The following is a 15,452-nucleotide window of genomic DNA, read 5'->3' as shown; positions in this document are numbered from 1 at the left end:
CAAAAAAACTTCTTTTACTAACTCTGAATCTTAATTAATTTGCTAGAAAATTTAAAAAGCAAAAAATAAAAAATGGAGTAGTATGTTCTGCCTCTTGAGAGACTACTAAGAAGCATTGTTTTTTTCAGTAGTGTGACCTTTCCAAAGAAAGGAAAAACAAAAGAAAACAAAAGCCACCACAGTGATAATAATGAAAAAGAACTGGGGCCTACCAGGGACAAACACTCAAACACTTAAGGAAGGACAGAGGAATGTAGACTAAGTCTCTTCACGCTCTGCCCTCTTTTAAACTGCTGCTAAAACCAAGATTAATGAATGCACACATAAAAATTCTATTATGGGTGAGCAGTAGAGATGGATATACTTAGCAGTCAAGGCAGATGTGGTACTCCCATTCTTATTTTGGCTCCACATCCCTCCAAACAACAAATGGTGGCATTTCAATATTTAGGTGGTGACTCTAAAACTGCATCTCTGAAGACACCCAAATTTCTTTCACAGGCCTTTCCATTTTTATCATTAGGGTTGCCTTACCTCAAAGATTTCACTTCACTCAAGCTCAGTTCACAATACAGGGAACTTTGAAAAAAAAGAAGTTATGTTCGGCCTATAAAGACGTAAATGAATGAACTCTTAAACATATGACTTTAACAAAAAATAATGAAAGGTCGTATGTCACGGCACAGGCCTAAATGTTCTGTCTGTGTGATGACTGACACTTGTCTGCAGGAAGGTGGAAGCTCTGTCTTCTAATATTTAGACATAACCATCCAAAATTTAGAACTTTAATAGCACATAACTGCCTTTCTATTTTGTCAGAGACCCTGACCCATCTGATCTACTACTTTAGAGACAGAAGTGACAGCTCTCTTCCACCTTATTAAAGGAGGAAGCAAAAACAGGCTGCAACTGAGAGAAGACTGTGCAACTAGCACACAGTACACCAAGCCCTAACTGCTGGACAAAAAGATGGTAACCTGAGCTGGGACTGGTTGAGCTACTGATTAGGTTTGTCCTTGTTTCTAAGTCCACATACCTCTTCCTATAGAAAACTATCTAAACTAAGAAGTAACTCTGTGAGGTTAACAACCTCACTGCTAGCAACCAGATTAGATTTTTTAGTTCAAGGATTCCTTTAAAAAGGAATCAAGTCTTCAGGAAGCCTACTGGTTGTTATGCTTTTATTATTGACTACAAGTACATGACTTCTAATTACATCTCTATTTTAATCAGAATCACATCTATAACAAGGGAGTATTTAAATGTGGGAGACTTGACTGAATAGCCAGGCACTGCTCAGTGTATGAAAGGATGTGCACTCCTCACAATAATTTTCACAAAAGGCTGTACAGTAATGTTTTCAAATTCATTGTATGATTTATAAGGCTGCACAGTTTTAAAAACCTACAAGATGGAAATGTTATTAAATGAAGGAGGGTGCTTCTCTTTAGGCAGGTCACAAGAGTTATCTCAGTATAATTAAATTCAACATGCTTGTGGGAAAAAAAGAACAGAAATTAATCACAAGTCACTCAATTTTAGAAAAAGGTTACAAAGTTAAGTGATGATAAAAACAATTATGGGAATACAAAAATGCAGCTGTTAGGGAAAAATTAAAAAGTAGAATTAAAAAAAAGTTATTCACAGAAAATTGTCCATTAAGTAGTTGCTTTCTGTAAATTCTAAATCAGAAACACATTCCAGATTATAAACCAGGGTCCACTGAAAAAGGAGGCCTTAACTTCCCCTCAGTTCCCTCCCCACCTTTTTTTCTGGCCAGCCCTTGGCAATGAAAGTTCCCAGGCCAGGGATCAAACCCTGAAGGGACTTGAGCTGCTGCAGTGACAATGCTGGATCCTTAACCAGCTGTGCCACAAGGGAATTCCCCCCCCCACCCGCCCCAAGTCCCTCTTTACCCCTGTCCTCTCACTCTGAATTTACATTCATGGTTTCCTCTTCTTTCCCATTGGCTATCTGTCTGTTTCCTTTGCCCTGAGTATTCTCTACTTTTTTTCTAAGGGTAATAATTCAAAGCCTGATTACGTGAGGACAGGGGCAATCAGCCTGCTGTAATATTTAAGAACTCAAATCATTAAAATGAGCAGAGGATAAGGGAACCCTCAAAAGAATAGCATACTCTGCATTTAGAATATCAGAATGGAATAAACATAAAAACTGGACTGGAAGAGAGAAATGCTAGAAATCACAGCATTTGTCAAAAGAGTAAAAGAGCAAAGAAAAGCAAAGTTATGCAAAAAAGCCCAGGTGATATGTGCAAACATCGGGCTATCTATCTTGACTAATGTAACCAGGGAGTTCAATGACAACTGAAGAGATTTTACACTCCCAACTCAATAACCTAAATGTGTTTTAAAGGGCAAAAATGTGAAGTCTGGTTAAATGAGCACAGAGAAAATTAAAGGCTACTACTAAATTACAAAAGAGAGCCTATGCCCCATCTATTTAAGGAAAAGTGCAAAAATCTAGGGAAAAGCCATAACATACGATAATTAGTAAACTGGATTTTCCACCCCAGAGCTTCCAGCAGTTAGATGATATAAGGAATGTAGAAAAGAAGCAACAAATTGATACCATTTGAAAATAACAAAGCAAAATAACTTAAAAAATCTTTACGGACTTGAATTTCATTTCAAAAATTGAGTACTTCTAATATAATTAGCGGGTCTCCTAAAACTCCCAATTTAGTACCTTGCTTATGCAAAATATACTGACCTAAATTGCTAAATCTCTGTGATATCTCACTTTGTGGGAGCCTTTCAGCAAAAATGTGACAGTTAAGTATAATTTAAAACAAAACAAAAAAACCTTTGTTGAGTTTCCATGAGAGTCTAGACAATGAAAACAATTCCTGAACTTGGGGGAAGGGAGGTTTTAAAGCAAAGAAGGAAAAGAAATACTGCTTTTTTTAACAAAGTTCTATTCCAAATCTAAAAATCACAGTAAGACAAAAAGCACTAAGTTTAGTAATTGTTGTGCACAGGTTGGTTTGCTTGTAAAATTATCACATATGGTATACTGAGAGGGCAGGACAAGGTTGAAGGGAGAAAAACTTACCTTTTTTGAAATCTCAGTTTCCCATTTCTTCCCCCCTTCCTTAATCTCTACTATCTCCTCAGTGTCAAATCAAGTGTCCCTGCTTAGCACTCTCAGTGCCTCCCTTCGAGTTTCTGGGACTAGCCCTGACCTAATAAATTGTCCTGTCAAACTGTGGCCACCCTTCAAATCAGGTTATATTTTTAGGCTCCAAACTAGTTCTGGAACTTAAGTGTAATTCTTAGTTGATAACAATATAGTGTGAGTTTAAGCTTTATTTAGACTCCAGTGCTGATTTAAAACTCAGCACACTGAACAAATTCTAGTTCCAGGAAGGTAGTATTGTCTGTGTGAAATACACTAAGTTCTGTCCTAATCCTTGCTCTAGTTTATTGGGGGTCTTCCAACTATGAAATGGAAAAGGGAAAGAAAGCTAGCTGGGCAGCCGATGTCTACAGATGTGTACACACACACACACACACACACACACACACACACACGCACCCTCTTCACCACACAGCCGCTGTGTGCAGATGTGTATGCAAACACACACACTCTCCCTGCTTCACTTCCTTCTCCACCCCTTGCCCCAGTTGTTAGAACTAGGCAGTAGCTAGTTCAAATAGGAGGATAAGTCTGCCTTGGGAAATAGCTAAGGAGAAAGAGTTGGGAAAGAGGAACAAAAATTTTTCCCATTAACTTCCTAGGAACAGGAAATTAAATCTCATAGTGTAGGGGAAAAGCCATCACCTTTCTGAAAGCAATTTTTTCAAACCTGCACAACAGGCCTCATGCAAGAAGGTTAAAAAGATGTCCACAGAGCACACCCATCCAGCAGTTAGCCCATACCTGTAGCTTTCCACCTCCCTCTCTGGACTATGTCTTCACTCTAAAAAAATCAAGGAAAGAAAAATAAGTGGGCCATGCCTACACTTCTCATAATTCCAGATACATAGCTTCTTTCCAAAGAAAAAGATCCTTTGTCACCAAGACTGAAAATAAAAAACAAACTTTCCTTCTATTTTTAGAGTATAAAATACTTAGATACATTAAATTTAACATCTCAAAGTTTATTTTAAAATGCTTTAAAAATGGGGAACTGAAGTACTAAAAGGTTTAAAGAGAGGCTTGCCCCCAAATGTCACAACAAATAGCAAAACAACGACTAGGATTTATGAAGTAGAACTGCAGTAAATCTAGGTCACCAAAACAATCATTTTTAGCATATGCTTTTGAGCGGGAAACTACAATAAAGCTAAAGCTGTATAATTCTTTTAGCAATTAAAGGTCTTGTTATTAATGTGAAGAGTCCATACTATTTCCCCAAAGCAACCTTCTTGAATAGGCTGGTGCCAGGCATAAAACTCTTCAAAAGGGAACCAAGTTTCTGCCTATGTAAATGCATAATGGTAGCCCCAGGATGGCGGTGAACCACTGAAACCAAAAAAAAAAAAAAAAAAAAAATCGGAAGATAGGGAAGTTAATTGAAAAGCAAACAGAGGAACCACAAAACCAATCTGTTTCATTTTTAAACATTATCAAACAATCTTGCAATCAACAACAATCTTGATTCTATAAAAATTGCCCAAGTTCCTACAAACTTCCACCTACAACTCCTGCCAGATGTACTTCTATCTGGTGTTGGCAATAGAGAGAGAACTGCTGAAAGTCACCAAGAACAATGTCTTCACTGCAAAGTGTAAATATTCTGAAAGACAAAGCCAGAATCAGAACTCACTCTGAGAAGTGCATTCCACCTAACCTCCCTGAACACAAAGACATTTCTTTCTCTTAGGGCATGCGGAAGTTCCCTGGCCAGGGACTGAACCCACACCACAGTTGTAACCAGAGCCACAGCAATGACAACCCGCTGAGCCACAAGGGAACTCCTCAAAGACATTTCTTGAATGGCATAAAACAGGTGCTTAAGTACTTAATTTGACTTTCCTTTTTAGGGCCACAGCTGATGCATATGGAGGTTCCCAGGCTAGGGGTCAAATCAGAACTGCGGCAAAACTGAAAACCAATTAGGTTCATATGAAAAGTTAAATTAGGGAGTTCCTATCATGGCTCAGTGGTAATGAACCCAACTAGTATCCAAGAGGACATGGGTTCAATCCCTGGCCATGCTCCGTGGGTTAATGATCCGGCATTGCTGTGATCTGTGGTGTAGGTCACAAACACAGCTCGGATCTCGCACTGCTGTGGCTGTGGTGTAGGGCAGAAGCTATCAGCTCTGATTCAACTCCCTAGCTTGGGAACTTCCATATGCTGCAGGTGCAGCCCTAAATAAAAAAATGAAAAGTTAAATTAGGGAGTTCCCGTCGTGGCGCAGTGGTTAACGAAACCGACCAGGAACCATGAGGTTGCGGGTTCGGTCCCTGCCCTTGCTCAGTGGGTTAACGATCCGGCGTTGCCGTGAGCTGTGGTGTAGGTCGCAGACGCGGCTCGGATCCCACGTTGCTGTGGCTCTGGCGTAGGCCGGTGGCTACAGCTCCGATTCAACCCCTAGCCTGGGAACCTCCATATGCCGCGGGAGCGGCCCAAGAAATAGCAACAACAACAACAACAACAAAAGACAAAAGAAAAAGTCAAAAAGACAAAAATAAAATTTAAAAAAAAATTAAAAAAAAAAAAAGTTAAATTAGGAGTTCCCATTGTGACTCAGTGGGTTAAGAATCTAATAGTATCCATGAGGGTGTGGGTTGGATCCCAAGTCTCACTCAGTGGGTTAAAGGATCTGGTGTTGGTCACAGATGCTCCTAGGATCTGGCATTGCTGTGGTTGTGGTGTAGGCCGGCGGCTGCAGCTGATTCAACCCCTAGCCCAGGAACTTCCATATGCTGCAGATGCGGACAGAAAAAGAAATAGGAAAAAAAAAATCTGACCATTTAGGCAGTACAAACTTTTTTTTTAAATAGCTGCACTAGCGGCATATGGAAGTTATTAGCCAGGAACTGAATATTAGCCACAGTTGCAACCTACACCACAGCTGCAGCAATGGCAGATCCTTTAACCCACTGCACTGGCCCCGGGGATCGAACTCATGCCTCTGAAGTGACCCAAGCTGCTGCAGACGGATTCTTAACCCAATGCACCACAGCAGGAACTTCGGCACTACACACTTTTATTGGGACACTGCATCTTGAGAGGGTTCTGGAGTAGCAGTCACCTTGGAGGGTAGAGAGCAAGTTAAATGTCTACTTGTTAGTTTTATTCTGAAAGATGTAAAGGGCAAATAAAAGACCAGGGAGTCATGTTTCCCAGTATGTTACATGGAACAGTTGAGAAACTCTGCTGTTGTGTGACCCTGTGAGACCAGACCCAGACTGCACACTAGCTGGGTAATCTCCAAGATATAAAGAGCAAAAGGGAGGTTTGGGGTCGTTAAGGCCATTATATTAGAATAGGAAGGACACACATCTAGGTCCCAGAAAACACGGCAGCTCTACAGGGGCTAAGGAACACCCCAGATGAAGAGCCAAGAGAAAAATGAACTCTCTTTTTAAAAAAACAAAACAGGAATTCCCATCATGGCTCAGCAGAAACCAATCTGACTGGTACCCATGAGGATGCAGATTCGATCCGTGGCCTCACTCAGTGTGTTAAGGATCTGGCATTGCTGTGAGCTGTGACAGAGGCCAGCAGCTGTAGCTCTGATGCAATCCCTAGCCTGGGAACCTCCATATGCCATGGGTGCAACCCTAAAAAGACCCTACATATACATAGAGAGAGAGTATTAATCATCCTAAGTGACCCAAAGACCTTTTAAAGGAAAACTTAAGCACACAGAAAATGGATCACACCATCTTCCTCCACACAGGCTCTAGTCACTTGAAGGACAGTGGGACGACTAACACACAAGAAGGTATCTTCTTTAAGAGCTTTGACATTCCAGTTTTACTTTATCTACAGTCTTTTGCCTTGTCTGTAAGAAAACGAACACTTTAGGGAGAGAAGAAAGCTGAATGGAAACTAAATGCTTAGGCTTGAGTTTTTCACGTCTTTCATTTCTGTGGGGAACCGAACAAAATGCATTACGATCTGTGAGGAAAAATGAACTATACTTTCTTAGAGCACGGCAGAGTCTGTTTTTATTAACATTATCTTCGTGTTCTTAATCACATGTAGAGAGGCAAAAGGTGGTTCCAAAGTGGGGTGAAAAGAGTTAAGGGGAAAGGAGTGCCAAAAAATGTAGGTGGGGTGGGAGGGCAAGGCAACAGAGAAGGATGGAGGGCAAGTTAGTGCTGAGGGAAACAAGCAGGACTATCTACATGTTTGTGTGTGTCTTTCTAGGGCTGCATCCTTGGCACATGGAGGTTTCCAGGGTAGAGGTCGAACTGAAGCTGCAGTCAATGGCCACAGCCACAGCAATGCTGGATCCAAGCCACGTCTGTGACCTACACCACAGCTCACAGCAACACCAGATCCTTAACCCACTGAGCGAGGCCAGGGATCAAACCCATGTTCTCATGGACTCTAGTCAGGTTCGTTACCACTGAGCCACAATTCGAACTCCAGGGCTGTTCATGACCTCCCATAAAGTATTAAAATTGTACTTGGCAAATCAAGGGTAACAGGGGACTCTGAAAGGTAAAGTACCTATCCCATAATTTCCTCAAGGAAAGATAAATAACCTGGAAGGAATTTATATTTGGTTTTGGAATATATCTTGGAACTTACATATAATCCTGATATGTTTCAAGGATTTAAAGGTGAATGAACAGTATCATCTCTTAGGACTGATAGGAAAGGCCTCAGGTCTCCTATATATCTTCCTTAACACAGGCAAGGTAATGAACCTTTTTTAGTTCTCAGTGTTTTCTACTGGCCTGTATGTTGAATAAATAACAAAACACTGTCTTTCACAGGAAGATGGTCACTGACTCAATCACCACCGACAGTTCTTACACAGTATGCACTGAATCAAACTCCAGATACAGGGGCTAGGAACAGGCACGGTAATGCTCAGTGACCTATATAAGGCCTGAACCCATGACCCCAGCCTCATAAGCATGGCTCACTAACTCACAATTGTTAGTAAGTGCTTTCAATAATACCTGCATATAAAGCAGGGAGCTAATGAAGAACTTGAACAATCTAGATGAGAGGTTTTTGAAATGTTATTTATTTATTTATTTATTTATTGTCTTTTTGCCATTTCTTGGGTCGCTCCCTCGGCATATGGGAGGTTCTCAGGCTAGGGGTCTAACCAGAGCTACAGCTGCTGGCCTACGCCACAGCCACAGCAACATCAGATCTGAGCTGCGCCTGCAACCTACACCACAGCTCACGGCAACCCTGGATCCTTAACCCACTGAGCGAGGACAGGGATAGAACCCACAGCCTCGTGGTTCCTAGTCAGATTTGTTTCCACTGTGCCACGACAGGAACTCCTATTTCTTTTTTTTTTTTTTTTTTTTCCTCTTTGCCTTTTCTTGGGCCGCTCCCATGGCATATGGAGGTTCCCAGGCTAGGGGTCTAATCGGAGCTGTAGCTGCCAGCCTACACCAGAGCCACAGCAACACTGGATCCTTAACCCACTGAGCAAGGCCAGGGATGGAACCCGCAACCTCATGGTTCCTAGTCGGATTCGTTAACCACTGTGCCTGACTTGAAATGTTTTTAAATGCAGTGTTTTCCCTGTAAACATGAAGGTGAAGCTGTTCAGCTTGAACACAGAAGAGGGCAAGGCAAGCCCCACCCATCTGCCTCTCTCTGGCCCTCAGGGTAATCCCTAGGTCTCTTGAGAAACTGGAGAACAGGCCTGGATAATTCAAAATAATTTCATGCCACGTGGTATTTTCAGTCCTTTATATTCAATCCTCTACCTAGTCTATGTGTTTACAGACAAGACACAAAGAAAGAAAGAAATGAAGTAATTCTCAAGATCACAAGAATCCAGGCAAAGGGGGAATTGGATGGATTTATAAAGCCAGGAAGTTAGACTCTTGGGTGAAAGGCTAACAGATACACTAAAGCATATAGTAAATTCCCTTCTCTTAGTTCCATCATTCCCAGAGCATCGCTTTCCACTGTAATAAACTGCTCTGCTTTGTTTGAACAGTCTGGGTCCTGGAGAACAGGTTAAAAACCGTCTACAAGGAAGATCATGCACACAACCAAGAAGAGATTGTTCAAATGCTGAGGGCTATAAAGTTGAGTCTGATCATTTTTCCAAGGTAATCTTCTAAGTAAGTAAATGCTCAATGTCCTAAGAGAGTTAGGATTAAGGGTGGTGAAAACTTCCTGCCGTTACTCAGTAGATGTGGACTATGATCAAGTCAACTAACATTTCCTATGTGTCAACCTCCTCACCTGTAAGAGGACTCTATATACATATCAAAAGGAATTGAATGGATGCCTAGCATACAATCAGGTCACTATACAAATTTCTAAGTGGAAGAATAAATAAATCAAAGACAAATAAAGGAATTACTTGGGGAAATTATTTTTGGCCATACCTGTGACATGTGCAGGTCCCCAGGATAAGAATCGAACCCAAGCCATAGCAGTGACAACACCAGATTCTTAACCCTTGAGGCACCAGGGAAATCCAAGAAAATTATGCTTTTAAAAAATGTTACCTCTTAGACTATTTACAATGCCCTCAGTTCTTTCTTTTTTCTCCTATTATACGGCTGGCTCATTAAGAAGGCTGATCTTACTGCTTTGGAAAACTGCATGTCTTCCCACCCCCCATACCCTAGACAGCCAATAACCAGATAAAAGGATCAATTTTAGGAGTTCTCCTTGTGGCGCAGAGGAAATGAATCTGACTAGTAACCATGAGGTTGCAGGTTCGATCCCTGGCCTTGCTCAGTTTGGTTAAGGATCCAGTGTTGCCATGAGCTGCGGTATAGGTCGAAGACGTGGCTCCGATCTTGCATTGTTGTGTCTGTGGCATGGCAGCTGTAGCTCTGATTTGACCCCTAGCCTGGGAACATCCATATGCCATGGACAAGGCCCTAAAAAGTAAAAAAAAAAAAAAAAGATCAATTTTAGAAGCAATCCTGGTTAGCCAAGCTCATACTGATGCAAAACTCCACCAGGAATTAGTGCTAAATCCAGTTGAGTTTGCCTGGATTAGCCAATCTATTTTCCTTGGGAACCTATAGCCAAGGGAATGGTGGTTGCCATCATATTCTAATCCGGGATCCTGGGCACATATATCAAAACTAATAGTGGGTTAGAATCTACCTGAAAGGCTAGAGCATCAAATGAAATAAAATGTATAAAGTAATTAGCAACAAATAGGTGGACCCAAGAATGAGAAACTATTTAACCACTGTTTTGCTTATCTGTAAAAGTGGGGTGGTGGTGGGAATCAGGCAGATTAAACAGATACACTGAAACACTGTAAATTCCCTTCTAAATCCCATCTTTCCCAGAGCATCTCCTTCCACACTCCATGATGAACAGCCTGGGTCCTGTACAACGGGCTTAGTTCTGACTTGTCTTGGTCAGCAGCAATGAAATTTGACACTTTCTCAATGGGGTGTATAAAAACCGTTTTTCTCCCCCTTGTGACACTTGCTCTGTGGCTACCATTTCCATGATTCAGACTCAAGTCTGGGACCTCTGACTCTTTACTGAGTCATCCATGTGTGTTCTCTCCCTGACCCTAGTATAGAAGTTTATTAACAGATCTCAACCTCATTTCCTTTCCACTATGCTCATCCTTTCTTTAGAGGAAACAATTTTTCCCCAGCTTTAAACAAAAACTGTAGTTAACAAACACACAAAATTTACCATCTTAACCATTTTTAAGTGTACAATTCAGTAGAGTTAAAAGTGTTATGCAATATGGCATTAATTTTTAAAACTTTCCTTTTCAATCAGAATTCTTAATCTGGGACCCTCAGATCTCTTCAGAGTCCACAGATGGGCTTTGGGAAAAAGGAAACCCTAATAGTTTTTTTCCTTAAACTACGTGAAGATGGACTTGTGAGATTTCCTGAAAAGAAAATCCATAGATTCCACGAGATTCTCTAAGGTGTTCACGACCACTATCAGACTGGTCTTGACTCTCCTTGCTGCGAGGTAATGAAATGAACAGTATGTTAGACAAAGGCCAGATCTGATGGTAATTCGTGTGATCTGGAGTGAATCACTGTTTTCTGGGCCTCAGTTTTCTCATCTATAAAGCTAGGGCTTAGAACTAGATAAATCCAGGAGTTCCCACTAAGGTGCAGCAAGTTAAGGATCTGGTGTTGTCTCTGCAGTGGTGCAGGTTTGACCCCCAGCCCGACACATTGGGTAAGGACCCGGCATTGCCACAGCTGTGGCACAGGTCACAGCTGTAGCTTTGATTTGATGTCCAGCCAGGGAACTTTCATTTGCCACAGGTGCATTCCCCCCCCAACCAAAAAAAAAGAAAGAACTAGATAAATCCAGACCAAATCATCTAAAATCATAACTAAATTTCTCCAAACTGATTTTAAATAGTTATCCAAGGTCTAATTCAGTTCCTACCACATGAGATATATCTGAGAGAAACTACGTGTAAAACTTATTTGTAAATTTTTGTTAATGAAATATATTTCAAATGCTACCATTCTGAGAACAAGTAAGGAGCCCCTCCTTCTCTTTTCTATCTACCTCCAGGACAGCTAGAATAAAGATAACATGTATCAGATCTTGAACTACTGAAGTGAATTCCCTAGTTTACTCTAATTCATACATTTTCCATTAACATTTTATTAAACTGAGACATATATACATATATATTTGCACATTTTAGTAAAAAAAAAAGTTTTCACCTTTAAATTGTTGGTATTTAGGTAAAAGCAACATTGTGAGCCACCTCCCTCCCTTTTTTTTATAAAACTAATATTAAGTATTTACTCTCCTTTAATTTTTCTACCTCCTCAATTTAAAAACTGTTTCTATTTATTCATCTTTACATAAAACCACCTTTTGGTTTTATTTCCTACCAGGCTTTTATATATATATATATATGTGTGTGTGTGTGTGTGTGTGTGTGTGTATATATATATATATGTATATACGTATATATATATAAAATACATACTCAAATACACACAAAAAAAAATTTTTTTAGGGCCATACCCGTGGCATATGGAAGTTCCAGGCTAGGGGTTGAACTGGAGCTGCAGCTGCCAGCCTACACCACAGACACACCATATCTGAGACACATCTGTGACCTACATTGCAGCTCACACCAACACCAGATCCTTAACCCACTGAGCAGGACCAGGGGTCAAATCCACATCTTCATGGATGCTGGCTGGGTTTGTTACTGAGCCACAAAGGGAACTCCTCAAATACATAAAATTATGATCAAACTAAATATTGTACTGTATCATATAACCTATGTTTTTCACATGATAATTATAAGTATTTTCTTGTAAGCAGCCCGTATTTAAGAATCAGTCAGAAATGGCCTAAAGCCTAACTTTGCCTTTATCTCTATGTCACAACCAAACAAATATAACATCGATGTGACAATATCAACATAATTATTAAACCCTCTGAAACTGCTACAAAAAGTGGTTCACAAAGTTGAACTGGTGGTGAGTGAGTTGGGCTTTGTTCCTCCTTTGCCTGTTCTGCCATCTCATCGCCTGTTCAGTTATGTGCCTTTCAACATGACTACAGACACACCTAAACAAAGAGTGCGTTCCACCTGAGAGGCATCCCATTTTGGAGGTGTTCAGGTGAAACAGATAGGGAATACAAAATACATTAAAAAAAAAACAAACATCTTTTCTGGAGTTCCCGTAGTGGCTCAGCAGAAATGAATCTGACCATTATCCACGAGGACACAGGTTGGGTCCCTAGCCTCGCCCAGTGGGTTAAGGATCAGGTGCTGCTGTGAGCTGTAGTGTAGTGGCAGACGCAGCCCAGATCTGGCGTTGCTGTGTCTGTGGTATAGGCTGGCAGCTGTAGCTCCTATTCGACCCCTAGCCTGGGAACTTCCATATGCCACGAATGTGGCCCTAAAAGAAAAAAAAAAAAGTCTTATCTTTCTTCTTCCCCAAATGCCTATACTCTCAAAGTAATTCTCAAATCCCCATTAAGTAACTCCTCTCCCCTTCCCATACAGTTCTGTATTGGGGGGGCCGGGTGGGGGAAGAAAAGTGGGAATTTGTCTTTAGCTCCTCCTGTTTCCCTGGCACCACTGTCAGTAACGGGCAACAAAACTGCGGGACACAGCAGTAGCAATTTACATATGGTAGTTAAGCTAATGTGCAGCTTTCTCTGGGCAGAACAGTTAACTCCTCTAAGTATCTTTCTAGTATGAACCCAATATTCCAGTATCCTTAAATATTTACCTAGTGGCTTCTACCTTCAAAGACACAGCGAACGATGCACAGAAATCAGAGGCACCAAAGGTTCCCCACTGTAAGAAGTGGGGCTCCAAAGACAAAGAGGGTAGAGTTCCCCATTGTGGCTCAGCGGGAACAAATCTGACTAGTATCCATAAGGATGCAGGTTCGATCCCTGGCCTCACTCAGTGGGTTAAGGAGCCGGCAGTGCTATGAGCTGTGGTGTAGCTCGAATCTGGCGTTGCTATGGCTGTGGTGTAGGGCGCCGGCTACAGCTCCAATTCGACCCCTAGCCTGGGAACCTCCATGTGGCAAGGGTTCAGCCCTAAAAAAAAATAATAATAAAGACAAAGAGAGCTACAGGGATTGAGACACGAAGCACCTGAGACCTCAGTCATTCTACTTTTCCATGATATTCATGTATCATTCGCTGAAATTTGGCATTTTCTAAGACCACCAGTTCCGCCTTAGTTTCACTGCCCTGCCATAAGGCCAAATCTGTCTCATCTAGTGAGTCACTACTGCTCCTCTCTCCAAACACATTTTGATTTCAGCCCACATGAGCAGCTCATCAGGGCTGCACCATATGTTAGTACCATGTAGGCAGAATGTGACTAATTTTTTTTTTTCTAAAACACTGTCAGAGTTACTTTTTAAATTACCTTATAATCTTGCTGTCTCTGGAGTCATTTCTGTAATACATAACCTTCTGAAATGACTTCATAATTATCCTTCTGAGTGCTCAAAGAAGATTTTTTAGCATTTTCATTCCCATTTTTCAGATAACATAACTAAAGTTAAGATACCAGATTGAGTGACCCAGATTCCACAACGAGCCAATAAGACTTTTACCTTCTGGAGTCATAGCATTCTACTTGGTAAAACAGGCCAGTCTGTATGTAAAGTGCTTTTTTTGGGGGGGGGGGTGCTAAGGGGAGCTCAAAATATTACTCTGCCTTTTATTTTTTGACGTGATTAAACTTAAACAACTACTTGGAATTATAGACTGATTCTGACGACTAAGTGGTCTCATGATATCCATCTGAATAAGTTTTAAGAGAAAAGGATTGGGAGTTCCCATTGTGGTGCAGCAGAAATGAATCCGACTAGTATCCATGAGGACTCAGGTTTGATCCCAAGCCTCGCTCAGTTTAAGGATCTGTAGTTGACTGAGCTGTGGTATAGGTCAAAGACGTGGCTCGGATCTGGCCTTCCTGTGGCTGTAGGGTGGCAGCTGCAGCTCTGATTCAGCCCCTAGCCTGGGAACTTCCATATGTCAATAGATGCAGCCCTAAAAACCAAAAAATAATAATTAAAAAAAAATTTTTTTTAAAGGAGAAAGAAAGAGAGAAAAAGAATAAACCATGGACCACAAATGTTTTTCTAAGGCAGAGATCATCAATGGGTGAAACTAACATTTTGAGAGTAAAAGAAATACATCTGGCTTATAGATACAGCTACCATCACCATGTTGCCTAAAAATAAAAAAATTTTTAAAGGAGGGGCTATCCCTTGCCTACTCTAGGCAACATGCTTTTTCTTCAGCAATAATGGTTGCTGGGTTTGATAATTAAGTTTATTTGAGGATGTTCTCTTTAATTTTTCCCTTTCAGGTCATATATTCACTCTAGTAACTGTTTATAGAGTAGTAGTAGGACTGCCATTGCATTAAGATCTTTCTGTCCCCTAATAATAATCTTCAATAGATAATATCACTTGCAAAATACAAAAAAATGATCTTAAGTATCTTATCAATATTGAAAACTGCACATGCCTTCTGAATCCAGCAACTCAGAAATGACAATTCTAGAAATATAGCCTTCAAATAAACTTGTACCTGATGTACACAAAGGGGTATATATAAGAACATGTCTATAATAGCAAAAACTAGAAACATAAGCCCTTTGGTTGGGTGCTAGTTAGATAAACTATAGTTTAGAGACACAAAAGAAAACTCTACAGCAATTAAAGTTCCAATGTACCACATCAGGAGGATATATTTATATAAGAAAGAATTTATACACAGCTTGTTCATAAACAGAGTATCTCTGGAAGGATAAAGAAAAAAATTGCTAACAAGGTTGCAGAAGTGGAATACTGACTGAA

General features: G+C 40.7%; 1 protein-coding gene across 39 annotated transcripts in view; it reads right to left on the bottom strand.

Annotated features, from left to right (window-relative positions):
- Positions 1–15,452, bottom strand: part of CELF1 (CUGBP Elav-like family member 1) — a 94,961-nt gene that overhangs the window by 40,839 nt on the left and 38,670 nt on the right. For 30 of the 39 annotated variants that reach the window (XM_021083098.1, XM_021083092.1, XM_021083082.1 and 27 more), the window contains one exon: positions 3,904–3,943. The exons of the other annotated variants lie outside the window; for them this stretch is intronic. The gene's annotated coding sequence lies outside the window, so the exon portion shown is untranslated. The remainder of the gene's footprint in view (positions 1–3,903; positions 3,944–15,452) is intronic. 39 annotated transcript variants of the gene reach the window in all.

The sequence above is a fragment of the Sus scrofa genome, chromosome 2 (assembly GCF_000003025.6).
Source record: "Sus scrofa isolate TJ Tabasco breed Duroc chromosome 2, Sscrofa11.1, whole genome shotgun sequence".
Taxonomy (NCBI): Eukaryota; Metazoa; Chordata; class Mammalia; order Artiodactyla; family Suidae; genus Sus; species Sus scrofa.
This window is presented reverse-complemented; position numbering and strand designations above follow the sequence as displayed.